General features: G+C 44.7%; 1 pseudogene; it reads left to right on the top strand.

Annotated features, from left to right (window-relative positions):
• The window catches only part of LOC144828228 (uncharacterized), a 59,018-nt pseudogene extending 46,220 nt beyond the window's left edge, over positions 1-12,798 (top strand).
• Positions 12,799-21,405: the final 8,607 nt, after the last annotated feature.

Below are 21,405 nucleotides of genomic sequence, written 5' to 3'. Positions count from 1 at the left end.
ACAATGTGAGCTATTGCTAAGTGGATTATTGTTTTATCTCTACGAAGATTAATAATAATAAAAACATTGTCTACATTGTAGCCTATTTACTATATTTAAGACAGATCAAATTAAGGGACAGAGCACAATGATGCTTGTAATTTGGTCAGTTTGAATTAGATTTCGGTGGCTTATGTCATCTTTGTTTTGCACTTGAGAGTGTGGCATTTCAAAAAAAGGTGAGCACTGTTTTTTTAGACTAGTTCAATAAACATAGGTTAACAGTTGTGAATAGTCTTGGTTTCCTGACATGTAGGTCCCAGTATCTGGTCTTGGGAGAGTAAAAACGCCAGCAGAAATTGTTTGCTATCGGCGTGTTGCACAAATGCAGAAAGCAGGAAGGTCCGATATTTAGGCAGCGATACGGTCGCCCGGACACCGAGAAAGTCTTTCTAAGAGGAAGCCTGTCCATAAGAACCAGAGAATGCACTTACTTATGAGGGAAAATCCCTGAGTATCGTAGTCGGGGAGCCTGCAGGTCATTCCTTCCGCTTTCGCGTGTATGTTTTTGTGTGGTTGCGGTCTGCCTCTTTTGAACCGGAAGGAAAGAAGTGACCCGGAAAGCAAAGCCAATACGGTTTTACGGGAAAAGAATTGTTTACTTTATTTCTAGTAATTCGAATGGGCCGTGCAGGGTGTACGTTATAGGTTAAGCAGGCTCGATAGTTACTATTGTCTAGTCATATTGTTTTATTTATTTTCATTAGTGGTTCATCGATATTGTCTCCGGTTGACCTGGAGAAATATGACAGTATGGCGTATTTAGTGGAGATCGACAACGGACTTATTCAGAACGTTGGGTAGTGTTTTAAGTCTCCGCCATTTTTAGAACGGCGTTATTAAAGTTAGTTCAATATGTGAAAGTTTACAGTGGATAACACGGGTATTCGTGGGACAACAATATAATGTTGGCCACACGGACCATACAAATCGCTCCACCAACTAAGACACGGGAAACCTCACCCGGCCCGGACGCGGAGAGGATTGACAGATTGATAGCTCTTTCTCGATTCTGTGGGTGGTGGTGCATGGCCGTTCTTAGTTGGTGGAGCGATTTGTCTGGTTAATTCCGATAACGAACGAGACTCCTCCATGCTTACTAGTTACGCGACCCCCAGCAACATGTCCGTGTGGCCAACATTATATTGGGAGCTCAAGGAGACCTCTCAAAATTCGTATTCAAGAACACTATCGGAACATTCATAAAACAGACATCAGACAATCCCTAGTGGAACATTTCTTGAAATACCACAGACATCACCTAACATTTTCCTTTACAGGTAAAAAAAGATTAAAAACTCCGAAACGTGGTGGTGATTTGGACCGCCTCCTACGAAGAGAAGAGAGTTCACTAATCATAGAGATGGAGACAGTTGAAAAGGGCCTAAACCAAGAACGCGAATGGCACCATTGGCTGGAGTAAACTGTGCCTGTGAACTGGACTCTGATATAAGGACTTTATGATTGTGAATTGAATCCTATCATGAGCAAAATACCCTTTAAAACCACTGAAAGACATTGAAAGCACTGGACTCATTAAAATGATTATATCATCTTTCCAATACATGTTAGCTAAAAATCCTGCGTATGTCCTTGTTATATACTGATCCTAGGTACAATAAAAGAGTAAGTGATGGGACTGCCCAATCCATAAATCTGATGTACACTGATACCGATACTGGCGTTCATATATGTATACCCGAATACGGGGAACCTTTGCCCTGCACAGCAGTGCTATAGACTATTTGGTGCAACTTTGCTTACTTCCCCCGAAAAGACAATAACATTGAAGCGATGGTTACTGTTCCCACTGCCACCCCGGTAATAATACGTTGTCCCACGAATACCCGTGTTATCCACTGTAAACTTTCACATATTGAACTAACTTTAATAACGCCGTTCTAAAAATGGCGGAGACTTAAAACACTACCCAACTTTCTGAATAAGTCTGTTGTCGATCTACACTAAATATGCCATACTGTCATATTTCTCCAGGTCAACCGGAGACAATATCGATGAACCACTAATGAAAATAAATAAAACAATATGACTAGACAATAGTAACTATCGAGCCTGCTTAACCTATAACGTACACCCTGCACGGCCCATTCGAATTACTAGAAATAAAGTAAACAATTCTTTTCCCGTAAAACCGTATTGGCTTTGCTTTCCGGGTCACTTCTTTCCTTCCGGTTCAAAAGAGGCAGACCGCAACCACACAAAAACATACACGCGAAAGCGGAAGGAATGACCTGCAGGCTCCCCGACTACGATACTCAGGGATTTTCCCTCATAAGTAAGTGCAGTCTCTGGTTCTTATGGACAGGCTTCCTCTTAGAAAGACTTTCTCGGTGTCCGGGCGACCGTATCGCTGCCTAAATATCGGACCTTCCTGCTTTCTGCATTTGTGCAACACGCCGATAGCAAACAATTTCTGCTGCCATTTTTACTCTCCCGAGACCAGATACTGGGACCTACATGTCAGGAAACCAAGACTATTCACAACTGTTAACCTATGTTTATTGAACTAGTCTAAAAAAACAGTGCTCGCCTTTTTTTGAAATGCCACACTCTCAAGTGTAAAACAAAGATGACATAAGCCACCGAAATCTAATTCAAACTGACCAAATTACAAGCATCATTGTGCTCTGTCCCTTAATTTGATCTGTCTTAAATATAGTAAATAGGCTACAATGTAGACAATGTTTTTATTATTATTAATCTTCGTAGAGATAAAACAATAATCCACTTAGCAATAGCTCACATTGTATAAATTGAACTTGGTTCTGTTATAAAAGCTTTTGAATACAAACCCATGAATATAGTGGATAAAACTCTATTTAAATGTAAATGTTGTATTAACAGATCTATACTTTGAAAAACCGGATGTTTTGTTGGAAAACAGTACAAACAATGATGAAGAATTGCAATGAGCAAACTGAATTGTAAATAGGTATGCAGTACCACCTGCGAGTTTTCTTTTCTTTTCTGTTTTATCTTTTCCTGGCATGAGAATTTGATCACTTGGAATCATATTGGTTTGCTCTATCTTACTTGATTTCCTGAATTTCACCTGGTTAATAGCAAACTTAATTACACCCATTTGCCTTATAGACAATCCTCAAAATACTATAGTATCAAAATCACATAGGTGAATGTCTCTTCTTTTTTGGTATTGACCTCCTCTCTTATGCTCTAAGCTTGTTATCACGGCTCTTCCCTATACTGATCAACAGCCAGAAACTTCAATTTAGAAGTGCTATCACAAATCTCTAAAAGAGCACCTTCTTTCTTTCTGCATATCACATTCTGCATGAAAGTAATGGACTAATGAAATTGCAGTCCTTCTGCCTCATTCCAATCACTTTTTCTTTCTCCTTAACACTTCATTCACTGGTATTGGGGTCAAAGGTCAGTCTTCAGATAACTTGTATTAAATACATACATGTAATTTTGATCTTTTACAGCCTTGAAAAAGCCCTGGCGCGAATCGCCATAGGGGGCGAAACACGTGTCGGCTGTTCATGCTTTTACTAAAATCAATAAAGAGCCTTTTTCTACATAAAATGGGCTTTTGACTTAATCCATATGAGCAAGGATTCAGCCTAATGATATGAAAGAACTGTTGTTAACACACTCATTATCCCCCTAAAGTCTTCACCAGTGTGTCCTATGGCATTTTGGTTTTCCTTTTGTTGTTTTCTAAGTAACGAAGCACGCCATGTTTTCATCCATGAGATGGGTCTAAGCTTTCAGCCATTCTGAGGTTGGCTCTAGGTGGGTTGGGTATCTCCCAAAAGAGTATGGCATGCATTCTTTTCGGATCCTGTATAGCTACTGAGGCAAAACAGAGAGGTCTATCGGAGTTCATGATAATGAACATAGGCAAATGGAGGTCTAAATGCACTAAATGTAATGTTCATTCTGGCCTGGTTTGAGGCATTACATATTGTAGTAGCTTTTATGGGTTTTTTATGCATTGTTTTAATTGGAAGTTGTTAATGTTGTCTTTTCATTTGCGGAATATGTTGCCGGGCCATGCAACGGTGTTTCCACTATGTGGATTGTGGGTCATTCCTTGGTGCGTTGGGTGACAAAGCAGGCGGAGTCACGGCATTTTGGACAGCAGCTTGGGTTGGATAGAACTCGAGTAGTGGTTTGATGGTTGGAAAAAAGTGGGATGAGATGGGGTGAGCTATTGGGTACACACTCTAAGAAAATGTCAGGAGGTTTTTGTCCCGATTTGTTAGTTTTACCTCTTGGGGAGATTGATTTGGTTGCTTTATTGGGGATTGGTTCTTTGAAAGTCATGAAGATGAATTTAGAGAGGATTCATTCGAAGTGGGCTGGTACACACATTCTATGGGCAAAATTAGTGCCCAGGAGATTTTGGAGAGGTGTAAGGAATCAGGCGGCTATTGAGAAGTAGAGGAAGAAGATAAACAGGGAGCTGAGAGGCATGTAGACAGTGTGCAGGAAGATGGGTCGCTTTTTAGGCCGGATATAGTACATTTGTCTCCCTTGGGCAACGAATTTTACATCATGAGCTTACGTTTGAAAATTACAGATCTATTAGGAGAAAGGTTGTGGGGTTCAGTTTTAGAGCATAGCACTCATGGTTCTTTAGGGGGTGCAGGAAAACACCAGTGGATTTTCCTTATTGATGGGCTAGAAGGCATTTGTTGAATAGGAGGGGGTCGGAAAGGCAGGGCAATGAGAGGTCAGGGATATTGACCAAAGACCAAAGGGATGGAGGGGCAAGGGTAACACTGGACAGTGGAAAACATTTCAGAGCGGTACAGGATTTGAGGTACAAGGTTGGGATGGACAGGGTCACCTGGGGTGTAAGTTTTCTTACAGGGGTGGGTTGGGTGTTCTGTTTGTTTTAATGTGTTAGTGAGGTTGCTTAGGTTTTTTAAAGCTCTTGCTGAGGTTTCATAATACATTTTACAGACCTGTTCTATTAAGCAGCCTGTTAACCCCTTAACAAGGATTGAGTGTTGGTATTGTGCGCCGTCTATCTTGTGCTTTCTTGACTGATGTTTCTATATGTGAATTGTTCACCACGAGTGTGGCAGTGCACAGAGATTTAACTCTCTGGCAACAGACCTTCTGCCTGACTAAATAGACTAAATCACTCTAATTGTATGCTGTTTACAAGTGAATGGTAGGGTAAGGAAGATGGAGCATAAACATTGTTGGAAGGATGAAGATCAAGGCTCTCGCTTCGATGGATGTGAAGCAGCGAGTACCTACTGCTGCTGATGGCCTTATAATAACTTTTAGAACAAGTGACACGCTTAAGCACTTTTGCGTTGAGAGGTCCCGGCATGTGCTGCCCTGCATCCCCGAGAAATCTTTTCCTGCATAAAACAGACAGGCACCTTTGCATCATGGAATTTGCACATCTGATCATCCTAGTCATAAATTTGATCTAGCCATGCTCTTCAAGGAAATGAAAAAAGGATAGTTTCAGAGATAAAGAAACGTCATAAGCTAAACATTTTATTTGAATTAAATGTTCTTGCTGAGAATAAGTACACATTGCGAAGGTCGCATTTTAACGCTGTTCTGAAGCACCCAGCAGCATGGCATTCACATATTTGGATTAAAGGAGTCAGATTGCAAGATTACATATTGTGTTAAATTGCTGAGTTATTTGACGACCTGGCGGTGCTGTATTAGATTTTTGAAGTGCAACCTTTACAATCTGTCAGTTTTTTCAAATCTTTTATGTGCCATTTGGTATCACCCTGGAAATTTCAATCACCAGTGCAGCAATGGCTTTGGGAATTATTGATGGCTATAACATGGTAATATGTCAAGGCAACAAAGTCATCTTTGTGTGGATCCCAGCTTGTAGAGGTATTAAAGGAAATGAAATGGGAGATAAAGCAGTCAAGGGAGCTCTGCAAAATAATTCAGACAATAGAAATGCTACATGATTTACAGGAGCATGTATTAAGTCACAAAAGGCGGAATCAGAGCTAAACTTTAGCATGTAGGCGTGAAGGTTAATGAGCAATTGTGCATGCCTTCATAAATGAGTATACTTGAGTGTATTCAAACAAAGATATATCCAACACAGTCGCTACATATACTCAAGACAATCCTTAATAGCAACTACTATTCTGTTTACTCAATCCCCTCTTTCAGAAATAGTTTATTCAGTCTCCCCAGCATATCGTGATTTTACGATCTGCAATAAAATTGCGAAATCCGCACTTAAGTAAAAATTACGCCATATTTACAAGGAGGATGAGTAACAGTATATATTTAATATATATGTGTCTATATTTTTATATAATTTTAAAATGATAAAATAAATTAAAATTAATAGTTTATTAATTGTTATGCATATATATATATATATATATATATATATATATATATATATATATATATATATTGATTATTGTGTATGCATGGTTTCTTTAATGAAGTTTATTTGTTATATATGTTAAAATGTATATTAAATTCACTTTATTTTCTTAATTATTGTTATTCAATTTATTTAATAGTTATTATAATTATATAAATATATATAAATATATATATATATGAAGAAACAAAGCAGGGTCCTGCTGGGATCCTCCCTCCCATGTCAGGTGGCGCAAGTAATTCGGCGGACCACAAGAGCCGAATCAAGTATTAAATCCAGGGTTGCCTCAAAGCAATGAATTGCGCACTCAGGAATCCGTTTCAAAGGTGATTTTATTATTCACAGTTCACACGCTACGCGTTTCGACACAACTTGTGTCTTGGTCCACGTGTGACCAAGACACAAGTTGTGTCGAAACGCGTAGCGTGTGAACTGTGAATAATAAAATCACCTTTGAAACGGATTCCTGAGTGCGCAATTCATTGCTTTGAGGCAACCCTGGATTTATATATATATATATATATATATATATATATATATATATATATATATATATATATATATATATATATATATTGATTATTGCGCATGCATGGTTTCTTTAATGAAGTTTATTTGTTATATATGTTAAAATGTATATTAAATTCACTTTATTTTCTTAATTAATGTTATTCAATATACTTAATAGTTACTATAATTATAGAAATATATATAAATATATATATATATATATATATATATATATATATATATATATATATATATATTTATCAATCCTGCCACCTGCAAATAACAGGCGCTGACTCCGTGGGGATATGACACAAAAAGTTTTAGTCCATCAAATGACCTAGACGCGTTTCGGCGGCGAACCGCCTTGATCACTACGTAGGGCACCATGGATTTTCACAATATATAGTGAGGCTTTGAGTTGGTTGTTACAGCAACCATTCTGGTTAATGGACATATAAGTTTCTATATACCATAACAGAAGTGACTGTGCGTTTTCTTATTAACTAATTATCATTGGTATAGGCAGAGACTATATCAGCACAACAATAATGAAACGAAAATGATTATTCAAACTAAATTATAAAAATTTAAAAACACAGCGAGGGAATACTCACAGTTACATTGCTGCCCGCTCGGGCTAAGTTAGAACATAACATGAGAAAAGACTCAGGGGCATATTAGCAAGAACCCCGTTAAAATTATCGCCGTTTTAGCGGCAGGAAACTGCTGCTAAAACGGCGATAATGGGCTTGCTAATATGCATTATAGAATTCTAATAGAAGCCCATGTTAGATGTGCAGGACGGCGATAATTTTAACGAGGTTCTTGCTAATATGCCCCTCAATTTCTTCCTCACTCAATTCTGTCCTTATGGGTATCTCATAGATCAACTACACATTTATACTAGTGATACATAATACTGTATACATTGTAGAGAAGACCCAAACCAGTACGTGTATAGGCACAAGTCTAATTGATCGGAGATATGGCATGATTAAATCACTACATATTTCATCATATATACACAGTTTGCAACTGACAAAGTGTCCTTATCTCAGGATACACTTAGTAGAGGACAGAGAAAAGAAAAAGGCGGTATATATATAAATCAATATTTTTAACATCAATATTTTTTCGCTGATGGGTACCAGTCGCTCAGAGCATAAGGTGATATTCGCATCAAACTTGATTGCTCGTACGGCGGGAAGAGTCGGTCGGAAATCGCACACGCGACTCGGACTCGCTGCTGACGGATGCTGTCAAGAGCCCTTCCATGCGAGACCGGAATCGGGCCCTATATGTTTCACATCAATATTTTGTCAGGGAACCGTAAATATCCATGGAACATGCAGGCATTGTAAACATCATGCATTTTTAACATCTGGTATTCTCTCCTGACATCACTAGACTACTTTTTCCCTACTGGATATGTGTTCTCACATCACAAGCAGAGAATGTGTTTCCCTATTGATGATGGGCTTCTTTCACCTGTATCAACATTGCATTGCCCTGATTTCAGATGAGGTTCTGTCAATACTTGCAAAAGCTTCATTACCCTTATTAGTGATGAGCTTTTGGCATCACTAAGAAAGATTGCATTGCCCCTATTGGTGAATAATTTCTCACATAGGTATCTGCGAGTACATTGCCCTTTATTGGATGAGCTTCTAGCATCACTAGCAGATACCTCATAGCCCTATTGGAGATGACCTCTTGATATCACTTACATTTCATTGCCCTTACTAAAGATGAGATTCTGCAACAATGGCCGACACTGCGTTGCCTTATTGAAGAGGAGGTTATGACAACTAACATAGACTGCATTGCTGCTCTTTGTGACAGGATTGTGGCATCACTAGATGACAGAATTGTGTGATCCTATTGGCAAAGCATTTGTGGTCTCATGGGTAAAAGAGGGCCCTGTTAAGCATGTGTTTCTATAATCATATACTTCATCTGGCAGTGGCAACTACTCTGTGCTCTGGAGTTGCCTGAGATATGTGCCAATTATATTGTTTCAACTTCTCCCTCACAGGTTGTAGAAGGTGGTCATTCCCTCTTAAATGCTTGGGCACAGCCTGTCAATAGTGCAGAAGATAATATATGTCATTAGTGGACGTCTTGATCCTGATGTTCTTTACAAACCCCTTAAAATATATTCTAAGGCCCTCATTTATGAAAAGTGTTGCATTGCTGTGACAAAACAGCGATGCAACAGTTTTCAGTGCGCCGTCCTTGCGACACAATGGATGTGCCGTAATTAATTTACGGCGCTTCATGTCACAACGAAAGACAGAATTCCTGACGTATCTGTCACTGTAGAAGTCCAGCATTGCTGGAGTGTGTTGCAAGCATGACACAACTCCAGCAATGCATGGGGAGGCCTATCCTTATGTCACCCTTGCATCTGTCATGAGGCAGGCGTAAGGTTTTGATGCAATGGCGTCCTAGAAGTGGTGCACTGAAATTCTTTAGATTTCAATGTGTCACTTCTAGGAGTACAAACAACATCAGAATAGCTCGAAATGGGGTAAGGACATTAAGAGAACTTAATCAGGTTCACCCTTTCTACAATTTGTGTAGAATAAGACCATTTAAGGATTTGCTTTTACAAACTAGAGACACGCAAGTCATTTTAAATGGTTTGTAAAATTTAAATGGAACATAGTCTAACCACTAAGGTACCAGCCTGAATGTAGGTAGATAATTATAATACATGAAGTCTGCAATCCCTGTATAAATTCCCAGCTGCGATCAGTAACAACAAAATTACATAGCTGCTCAACTATAATAAGCAGTGCTTAATTTGAGCCAGTCGTTGCCAGTCGGGGTCACTGGCACTTATTTTTGCATTCATTTTTCCGTATCGGGTATTTACTGAGTACAAGAGAAGGAAAAACATGCAGATCGGAAAGACAGAGGAAGCAAAGAGGGAAAACCCATCACAAACAGAAAGCAGTAGCCTACAAAAGGTAGAGAAAGGTGCAGGGAATGTCTGATAGAGGATTAAAGAATACTGACCTTGGTATTTGGCGTGCAATGTTTAATTACACCGGCCAGTAGCTTTTGAGCAGGCCTTCAAGAACCGGCACTCTTTCTTTCACAAATTAAGCACTGGTAATGTGTCATAACAGTCCAGTTGTCATCTCGTAATACCTGCTGCCACAGACAGCAGTCAATGTGACGGGCAGTTCACAGATTATCATTACAGTTGCAGTTTAAACAAAGCAGCGGAAAGGAAAACTGGCTTTTCATTATTCTGATATTTGATCAGGAACAGTGATGTGCAAAAAGTAGCGATTTATAGGAACATGTTTTTTGTTGGCACACTAAGGTCATTACAGAAAAAATAGAATGCCTGAGTATATCTACACATTATGAGTAACCTCGTTTTCAAACCGATTGTAATATCTTTTTGCAGCAAATATCTAACAGCTTTTTAGATGGGTTTAATTAAGCACTAAAAATTAGATTTTTATTCTTCATGTATACAAACGCTCTCTCTTTCATATGAAAGCACTCTGCACCAAAGATTTAAGTGGTTTTTGTGGGAAAGGTGAAGGTGTGGCTGTGTATTATAAGGAATAAAGTATCCCCTACTGTACATGATAAGGATATTGCAAGTCGCCTTGGAGTTCCATGACCCTACAAAGTTTCTCGGCCTTCGGCCTCATTCCTCTATCTGACCACAGAACTCTTCACTGACTTGCTATATCCTCATTACATAGGGTGGGGGTAGTTTAATGTATCCATAATGTAGTTTCCTAACTTCAGAGTTAGGCAAAATAGAATTGGTGATGTGGAAGCACTCTAAATGATTTTCAGTGGGGTAAGGTTCAAACTGCGAGTGAGCAAACACTCACAAAACCTAGGTTCCTTAACCTTGTCCCTTGGACAACACAGCCTGCAACGCTCCTTTCAAAATAATAGTGCCATACACAATGAATATTGTAGCACCTTGTGAAATACTTTAAACAATAGATGGGAGTGACTGACTACCAGAGTTGAATGTCATGTCAATGTTAATGGATTTTAATAGTGCGCTCCATGTGTATGGCTACGAAGGGGGACATATAAAAGCTGAACATGAAGGGTATTTCAAGAAAAAGAATGTAAATCCCAGTAGAAACCCTAAGCAAGTAACTGGTACTCTCTGGAGCTTTAAATTGCCCATCTGGATGAATCAATATTGATTGCAGACATAACATAGGATTTTAGAAGAGCAGGATGCAGAAAGAAAGATTTGCTCCCCTCCAGAAGGCTGCCTTTAGGAGACGCACTGAAAGTGTGACACTTTTTTGTGGCTCACTTTCAGTGTGTCTCATAAGGGTATGCTTGCCTCTGAGCCCATGTCCCTATTATTGGATGTATGACATTGCAACGCATGCTTTTACCACGCATGCCTTTACATCGCAGTTTTTACAACGCATGCTGTTACAACGCATAGCGTTAAGGGGTGCTGGATAGTGAATAGTTTAATTTACTATTCCAACTCCAGTCCCCGTGGATAGTAGGGAAGGTGTTGGATAGTAAATTAAATCTATTGCCTATCCTAGAGCGCCCCCCAGCGTTATGCGTTGTAATGACATGCGTTGTAATAGTTGCGTCGTAAAGGCTCTGCGTGGTAAAAGTTGCGTTGAAAAGGATGTTCCCCCCTATTATTGCACAGGCGCAGAGGCAAAATTATTCTCTCACTTGCATGGAGCCACGCTCCAATGGAAATGCCTTCTCATGATATCGCTGGCGCTACATATGCGCCAGCACTATCAATATTGCAGAAGGGGTCGCAGAAGCGTACATTGCCTCTAAATACATTGCCTATAAATTAATCCTGACTGCTTTTATGCCAAGCTTCCAGAGGGTTAAACACAGATTTATTTCATGACTTTTGTGATTCACTCTGACAGGACTTTGGTTATTACTACAGTGGGGCTCTCGCCCCTCTAAACTAATAACCTAATTTCTTGCAAGTATAAAATTAGGATACAAATTTACATTAGGGTGCAAACATCAACAGTTTAGTACAGGGACGACTCCTCCGTAATGGCGTAGGAGCATCGCCCCACTGCCCGTGCAAGCAGACAATAAAGAAAATGATAATAATACAATGTTATTATCATATTTATACTGTCTGAGCCCCGCAATACAATACTTATAGGGCATGGCCGGGACAAGGCAGGGAGGAGTATTGGGCACTCATAAGTGCGCATGTGTGCTAGCCGGCCGTCCTAGGCTAGCCAAACACACTTGCGTACATTTGTTTCTCCAACTTTGCTGTGTTACACAACAGGGTTGGAGAAAAGGCACAGGCTCCAATGCACCATCTGAGCAGCAAACGAGGCCGCACAGACCAGTCCTTATGCTGCTCTTATGTGAGACCAGCATGTGAATTGGGTGTGGAGCCTGTGCCCTGAGGGCCCATTCCCTCTGGCCCGACGGCAAAGAGAGAAGCGGCGCCGCTGCAGCTGGAGCGGAGCAGCATGTAAGTCTTTTTTTTATGCACGTTTTCAAAAAAGGATGTGACTCCACCATATGGATTAGTTCCCCAATTTGAGATATCACAATGCCTGCACAAAGGAAGAGGAGCACACCAATTACGATATTCGGGTCCTTACAATGTGAAAGCTCCTTCCTTAGCCAAGGGCAGCTTCGGAGTGGAAGGAGAAGTCAGCTCTGCTTATGGTTCCCAAACAGAAACAGAAAGGGGGTTTGAAGCATCAAAAATAAGCCCTTATAAATCTGCTTTATCACTGAGACCAAGTCCTCTGTGCACACTTGACACAGCCAACCCAATTTGTGCCATGACAAATGTGCAAAAACGGTTTCATCCAACTCAGGATGTAAAAGAGAAAAAGCTGAATTTCTAGTCAAACATACAAGAAACATAAAATAAGTTTGCCATCCTGCTTCCCTCCTCCTCTTGCTTGCTTGCTCCTTGAACATCATAAGCTTCAGCCTCCCCTACCTAACCTTTCCAGCTTGTACTTCCCTATTCCCACAGAGCTCCATTGCTTTTTAGCTAGGTTCACACTATACAATGTTTGAGTATATTTTTTTTCACAAGATCAAATGGATTAGTAAAATGAGACTATTTAAAACTGCACATTTCCAACAAACCTCCTCTCCTCTCACAGACCACCCATCACTAGCTAGCACTCTCATCAGCTGGTCTTCCATTGACTCTTGGAATCCTTCATGGTTATGAGTTCGCTAATAATAAAGATTCTGTCTCGCTCCAGGACTCTTGTGCCAACTCTCTAGTCATGTAAGTCAGAGATCTTGTAGCCTCTCTCCTACTCAAACAGATAAAGCACTCATTGAAATCAGGTTTGCAGCCCGAAGAGCATTCATTTGCAGTGTACAGCTGTACCCCTTTGGTTTCATTGGACCTCACTAGTTTAAGACTAGGCCTGGGTAAAACGTTAATTACGCTCCAGTAATCTGGATAAATTTGGTAATTTTGCATTACTCTCTTCATGTGAAATTAATGAAAATTACATGATTTAGCTTGTTTGTGAAATTATGAGTAATTTGGCACCACAATCCTACCAAATGAGCACAGGAAAAACAAATTTAGCGAGCTGTTCATGTTCTGTTTCATTTAGGGCTATTTTGTTGGCGCAAAATTCATCTGAGGGTCCATTTTGAGCATAAGGGTGCATTTTGTGCTATGAAAAAGGCCCTAAATGTTGGGTTATTCTCCTACTATATTTCCACGTAATAGCACATAATTCAGCTGTAATTTCACGTAATCACACTACAGAAAATCACGCGAGTTACGCTAACCCCTGATTAAGACCCTTATTCCTAATATCTTTCTCAGATAAACTCTTGGAATGGGCAGCTGTTGCCCAATTACCAGATTATGTTGCCGTGAAAAAGTGGCTGTTTTTGCACGGTCGCCCTATGATTTGCTGTCTAGTATTGCTGGGTCTTAAACACTACACACTGAGGCACTGCTGTTGAGGTCCCAGTGTATGTTCGCTGATCCTTAAAATGTGGGGAAATTACCTAACCCCAATTTGCATACTTTATTTCCCAGTAAAGCCATAGTACATGGTGCAGAAATACACCAATGACATGGAAAAGTTACATTTCACTTGCGGACTGCAGCTCATGTTGTCTTATCCACTAGGCTGACAAATGAAACATAGCTTCAGGTCTACCTTGGCCCGAGTCGTGCAGTTTTTACACCTGCAGGCAAACCTGTCAAAATAACCCTTTTTGACAGGAAATAAGCCTACTTTTAAATATCATATAATCACTTCGAATTAGGCCTTATAGATCACAAGGTAGGGTACCTGGCATTTAAAAGTGATGCATGCAAGAATTTGGTGCTGGAATGTACCTACAGTGATTAGCCCCTAAATGCTATGTTCATTCTAAAGGGCTGTAGCTGTCCTATGAAAAAATAAAAATTCAGAATAAAATCATTGCTATGCTGTCTTTGGTTTAGAAAAGTTAGAGAATATTCAAACAGCATTTTTAATTTTTATTAAAAATTCCAATTTAGCAGTGAAGTTGTATTTTCAATAAAGATTTAGGGAAAGTTACTTTTAAATACTTAGACTTTGTCAGCCTGAACCTCCAGTGGGCTTATTTGTTTAGCCTGCCAGCTACTTTTCTTTCAGTGCTTCTCCATAATGAGGTGTAAAGACTGATTCCAGAACAGAAACAATGGTTGAGGCATTTTATCAAGGAAACTTGTGTTTGAGGTAAATGGCATATTACCTCAGAAAGAACAGCTGGAGAGGGCTCAGGAACTTCTATAACTTGAAAGGTACTAGAGTGAGGCCTGCATATTCATACTAAAGTATAAAAGGAATGTCATAACCCCTTTTAGAGGGCCTCGGGAAAGCAGGGGTTACTGGGTCCAACTGTGGGAGTTCAGCCCTTTTACTTGTGATGTTCCAGGGCCCCATCTACTATGAAACCTAAGCAACTGGGCAAAGTACCACTTCAGCACTTGGCTTTCGGGAATAGTGTGGTCTGAGCAGTCCAAGGCTTCCCCTGGGGGGAGGTGGATACAGGTGAGTGAATATAGGTTTACAACTCAAAATGCGAACAGCAGTAACAATAAATCATTGCCCATCCACATAATCACTTGAATGAAAAAACAGAAGTTTTTTTATTTCTACTACTAACAACACAAAGGAAAAATCCAACAAAAACAAACTACACAATCCCCTGAGGTCAGGTTCTAGTGTTTCCTTGGAGGCTCCCTGTCACACTTCCCATTACTTTATTGATCGTGGTTATTCCCCATTCACTACTTGCAACATCCAGGGTTTACCCCACTAGTACTGTGAGTCTCAAGAGACCACTCTGATTCTGTTCTAAAGTCAAACGTGTTCCAGCACTGACGTGCTATGTAGCCAGTAAGTTCCCCTGAGGTCGATTGACCCGAATTCAGTCTATCCCGCATCTGCAGGATTGGAGGGTTTAGAGTTCTTAGTGCACCCCCTTCTGCCAACATCCGAGTGGCTGATTTTGGTGAGTTCCTTGCTGGTGGGCCAGGCAGGCTGCACTCATAGATTCCTGATCTCCTTCACAAGCGGTTGCGCTCCTGCGGCAACTTGAGGTTCCCCTTAATTCCTTGTTGCAGGCAAGTCTTTTTAGTCTCTCCCTCAATGAGAGAAGATGATGATAAAGTCTAAATGCTGATCCCTCATCCGGGGGTAGATATGTGGGCGCGATTCCCATGGCAGGCTAACTCCGGTGATGCTCTGGGATAGTACACACTTCTGCCTAGGTCTGGTGACATCCTCTGGCATACGAAGTCAACTCATCCCTTCTGTAGACGGACACTAATCAGCTCGTGACACAGCAGGTATCTGCACGGCAGCCCTTCTGGTATGTGGGGTTGCCGATCCTCAGTTGCACATATGCTTTGGCCTGATCGGCATAACGTTCACCACAACTCACTTCACAGGAGCCCTCCTCTGGCTTAAGGGCAACAAGCCGATCCGTGCATCAGCAGTTTCCTCACACATTGTAATAGAAATCCACTGGATGGGATTCCCCACTGAACCTCGCTCCCTCCAATGCTCTCCTCTTTCCTCTTAGGGCACACTGGTCTTGGCAAGCAGGCAGGCATCCAAGCTCCAGAGAAGGCGATCACTGGGTGAAGTCCCCTCACTGAGCAGAGAGACTAGCAGGCCTTGGCCCCCAGTCATGGTCACATGCAGAAGTCTTGCAGATCTTCCCCTGCTCACACAGCCCATAATGCTTCCAGCCAGATGACAATTTTTGTGTTCTCAAGCTCCCCTTCTTATATTCCATTTCCAGACACCAAATGTGATTTAGAGTCTGAATCTTTGAAGTTTATGTCAAGAGTCAGCTTCTTTTGAAGTGCCCACTCCTCTGCCCTCTTCTTCCTCTTAAAAGCAACCTGTCACTGCGAGGTGACCTCTGAACCTGCTTGCAGGTCTGGTCATTACCCCTGCTGCCGGACAGCTCCAACGCCATGTGCCTGCTCCTTGCTGGGCGTGATCGCGCCCGCGGCCTGCCTCGGATCACCTCTGTGACCCGGGTCAGACCCTGCGCTCTGCCTGATTCTTGGCTTCTGTATTCTGGCTCTTCTGCATTTTTGAATTCTTGTAACTTATTTTCCCCTCTTTCTGTATTTTCTGTGACTTATTTTCTTTCCTCTTCGCTCTAGTAACCCGCCCCCCCACCACCCCTTTTTCGCTCTTCTTCCCACTCCTTTTTTTCGTCGCTGCCCCTGAGGCCACGCCCCCTCGCCACCCCACTCCCGCCTCCCAGCTGCCCCTCCCTCCCTCCATTCCTTAAATGGCGGCCGCCGCCCGGCAACAGGAGTGACCACTGACCCTGCTTGCAGGTCAGGTCACCCCCCCTGCTGCCGGACAGCTCCACCGCCAAGTGCCTGCTCCTTGCTTCACGTGATCGCGCCCGCTGCCTGCCTCGGATCACCTCCGTGACCCGGGTCAGACCCTGCGCTCTGCCTGATTCTTGGCTTCTGTATTCTGGCTCTTCTGCATTTTTGCATTCTTGTAACTTATTTTCCCCTCTTTTTGTATTTTCTGTGACTTATTTTCTTCCCTCTTCGCTCTAGTAACTCCCCCAACCCCCTTTTTCGCTCTTCTTCCCGCTCCTTTTTTTTGTCACTGGCCCTAAGGCCACGCCCCCTCCCCGCCCCGCTCACGCCTCCCAGCTGCCCCTCCCTCCCGCTACTCCTTAAATAGCGGCCGCAGCCCGGCAACAGGAGTGACCTCTGACCCTGCTTGCAGGTCAGGTTACCCCCCTGCTGCCGGACAGCTCCACTGCCAAGTGCCTGCTCCTTGCTGCGCGTGATCGTGCCCGCTGCCTGCCTCGGATCACCTCTGTGACTCTGGTCAGACCCTGCGCTCTGCCTGATTCTTGGCTTCTGTATTCTGGCTCTTCTGCATTTTTGCATTCTTGTAACTTATTTTCCCCTCTTTCTGTATTTTCTGTGACTTATTTTCTTCCCTCTTCGCTCTAGTAACCCCTCCACCCCCCCTTTTCCGCTCTTCTTCCCGCTCCTATTTTTTCGTCACTGTCCCTGAGGCCACGCCCCCTCGCTGCCCCGCTCCTGCCACTCAGCTGCCCCTCCCTCCCTCCACTCCTTAAATGGCGGCCGCCGCCCAGCAACAGGAGTGACCACTGACCCTGCTTGCAGTTTAGGTCATCCCTCCTGCTGCCGGACAGCTCCACTGCCAAGTGCCTGCTCCTTGCTGCGGGTGATCACGCCCGCTGCCTGCCTCGGATCACCTCCGTGACCCGGGTCAGACCCTGCGCTTAGCCTGATTCTTGGCTTCTGTATTCTGGCTTTTCTGCATTTTTGGATTCTTGTAACTTATTTTCCCCTCTTTCTGTATTTACTGTGACTTATTTTCTGCCCTCTTCGCTCTAGTAACCCCCAACCCCCTTTTTTCGCTCTTCTTCCTGCTCCTTTTTTCGTCACTGCCCCTGAGGCCACGCCCCCTCGCCGCCCCGCTCCCGCCTCCCAGCTGGCCCTCCCTCCCTCCACTCCTTAAATTGCGGCCGGCACTCAGATGCGCAGCGGACGCGCGCAGCGGACACGCCGATTGCCCACCAAAGGCAAGCCCGTCTGCGCCCGTCTGCGCCAGGACCACGCCCAGCGCCAGGACCCCTGGACCTCGCGCCCTCCACAACGCCAGACTCCGATACGACGCCAACACCCTTCACTCTCTCAACACCGGTTGAGTCCACCGCTGCTTCCAGGCCGCCCCGAAACGCACCCACAGACCCTTCTCCTGCCACACCTGCAACTTCACCTGCAACAGAACCACCAAGCCTCCAAGGACCGGACCCAACCACCTTCGATGCATTCTCCGCAACACCCGCTCCGCACGCAAACACGCCGTCGAGCTCTGGTCCCTGCTCGACACCTCCGCCTCAGACATTGCCTTCCTGACCGAGACCTGGTGGAACGACTCCTCAGCACCTGACATCGCCATAGCCATCCCAGATGGCTACAAGATCTCCCGCAGAGACCGCACCAACGGAGTCGGAGGAGGAATAGCCATCATCCACAAGTCCACCCTCCAGGTCCACACTCTCGCAGACGACTCCCTCAACTCCACGGAACACCTCCACTTCCGGATCCACACCGACCCCAACAACACCCTCAGAGGAACACTCGTCTACAGACCCCCGGACCATGGGCCCTGTTCAGCGACTCCATCACCGACCTCGGCAGCACCCACATACTCGCCTCCATGGACTACATCCTCCTCGGGGACCTGAACTTCCACCTCGAGAACAACGACGACGCCAACTCCGCCACCCTTATCGACAACCTCGCCAACCTCGGCCTCAGACAGCTCGTCACCGAACCCACCCACACCGCCGGCCACACGCTCGACCCCATCTTCTCCACAAGCACCCACATCGCATTCAGCAACACCACCAAACTCCACTGGACCGATCACCGCTGCATCCACTTCACCTTCAAGAAACCAACCACGCACCACCGCACCCAACAACTGCCCCGCCGCTGCTGGAGCAAAGTCACCGAGGACCAGCTGACCTCCACCTCGCCCAGAACCCACCCACCGACCCCACCGACCCAGAAGCCACTGCCCTTAACCGCAGACAATGGATCTACAACTGCGCCAACACTCTCGCCCGCTCAAGAAACCTTCCATCAACCACCCCAGCAAGAAAGCTGCCTGGTTCACAGAAGAACTCCAGACCTCCAAACGTACATGCCGGAAGCTGGAGAAGAAATGGCTCCATGACCACACACCAGACAGCCACGCAGCCCACAAGGACGCCATCCGCAGACATCACCACCTCATCAGAACAGCCAAGAGATCTTCCTTCAAAGCCTGCCTGGATAACAACGCACACAACAGCAAAGAGCTTTTCAACATAGTGAAGGAACTCTCCAACCCCAGCGCCATCACCAACGACATCCCACCCTCGCAAGATCTGTGCGACTCACTGGCCACCTTCTTCCATCGCAAGATCGCCGACATCTACAACAGTTTCAACACCCCGTCCGCTCCGACCACGATAGACCCCACCACGAACGCCACCTGCACCAACCAGCTGACCTCCTGGTCCCACGTCAACGACGACGAGACACGCAAGGTCATGAACTCCATCCACTCAGGATCTCTGTCTGACCCATGCCCGCACCATGTCTTCAATAAAGCAGGCGCAACCATCGCACCCCAACTACGGAAGGTCATCAACATCTCCTTCGACACAGCGACATTCCCCTAAAGCTGGAAGAACGCCGAAATTAACGCCCTCCTCAAGAAACCCAAGGCGGACCCCAAAGACTTCAAGAACTTCCGACCAATCTCCCTGCTCCCCTTCCCGGCGAAGGTCATCGAGAAAATTGCCAACATACAGCTGACCCGCCACCTCGAGGACAACAACATCTTAGACCCATCCCAGTCCGGATTCAGACAAAACCACAGCACAGAGACAGCCCTCATCGCCACCACAGACGACTTCAGGCGCCAACTAGACAACGGCGAAACTTCAGCCCTCATTCTCCTGGACCTGTCAGCTGCCTTCGACACAGTCTGCCTTTGGACACTAAGAACACGCCTCCAAGAAGCCGGAATCCAGAAAAAGGCCATGGACTGAACCCAGAGAGTCTGCCTCCCACCCTTCCGATCCGAAGCCACTGACATCATCTGCGGCGTACCCCAGGGCTCATCCCTCAGCTCGACCCTGTTCAAAATCTACATGGCCCCCCTAGCACAAGCGGCCTGACAGCATGACCTGAACATCATCCCCTACGCCGACGACACCCAGCTCTTCCTCTCCCTCACCAAGGACCCACACACCGCCAAAACCAACCTCCACAAGGGAATGAAGGCCGTCGCCGAGTGGATGAGGAGCAGCCGACTGAAACTGAACTCGGACAAAACGGAAGTCCTCATCCTCGGCCCCACCCCTTCTGCCTGGGACGACTCCTGGTGGCCGACCACACTAGGAACAGCACCGACACCCACGGACCACGCACGCAACCTAGGATTTATCCTCGACTCCTCCCTCTCCATGTCGAAGCAGGTCAACGCCGTCTCCTCCTCCTGCTACAACACCCTCCGCATGCTTCGCAGGATCTACAAATGGATACCGACCGAAACCAGAAGAACGATGACCCAAGCCCTCGTCAGCAGCAGGCTGGACTACGGCAACGCACTCTATGCATGAATCCTGACCAAACACCTACAACGGCTGCAGCACATCCAGAACTCCTCCGCCTGCCTGATCCTCAACATCCCTCAACGCAGCCGCATCACCTCCCACCTAAGAGACCTGCACTGGCTCCCTGTCAACAAGAGGATCACCTTCAAGCTCCTCACCCACGCTCACAAAGCACTCCACAACACCGGGCCAGCCTACCTGAACAACAGACTCAACTTCCACACCCCCGCCCGCCAGCTCCCCTCCTCCAGCCTGGCCCTCGCCGCCGTACCCGCATCCAACAAACAACCTCTGGCGGCAGATCCTTCTCCTTCCTCGCCGCTAAGACCTGGAACACCCTCCCCACTCATCTGCGGCAGACCCAGGACCTGCTCACATTCAGGAAGCTCCTCATGACCTGGCTCTTCGAGCAGTAGCAGCACCCCCTCCCCTCAGCGCCTTTAGACTCTCACGGGTAAGTAGTGCGCTTTACAAATTACCTGATTGATTGATTGATTGATTGAAAGATGATAGCCCCAGAACAGAGGCCATGGGAGTGACTAGGGTTCACACTTGGATGCCAGCCACAGTGATATGTGTATCAAAAGGTTATCCAAAGGCCCCAGCCCTACTCTTTATGATTTTCTTATCAGCCCAATCTCCTTCCTGAGATGTGCCCATGGCCCTTCCTTGTGACCTCTCACTGAATCAAAGAGCCTTCTTTGAAGTGTGCAGGGGAAGTCTGGCTCTCCCCTCCCCAGTATGTGTCCCATCCAGCTTACAGGAATGGAGCAATTCACAGATCTGTCTGGGGAGATCTT

The sequence above is a fragment of the Lissotriton helveticus genome, chromosome 4_1, assembly GCF_964261635.1.
Source record: "Lissotriton helveticus chromosome 4_1, aLisHel1.1, whole genome shotgun sequence".
In the NCBI taxonomy this organism is placed as follows: domain Eukaryota; kingdom Metazoa; phylum Chordata; class Amphibia; order Caudata; family Salamandridae; genus Lissotriton; species Lissotriton helveticus.
Note: the sequence above shows the minus strand (reverse complement) of the source record. Positions and strands in the feature narration are given on the sequence as shown.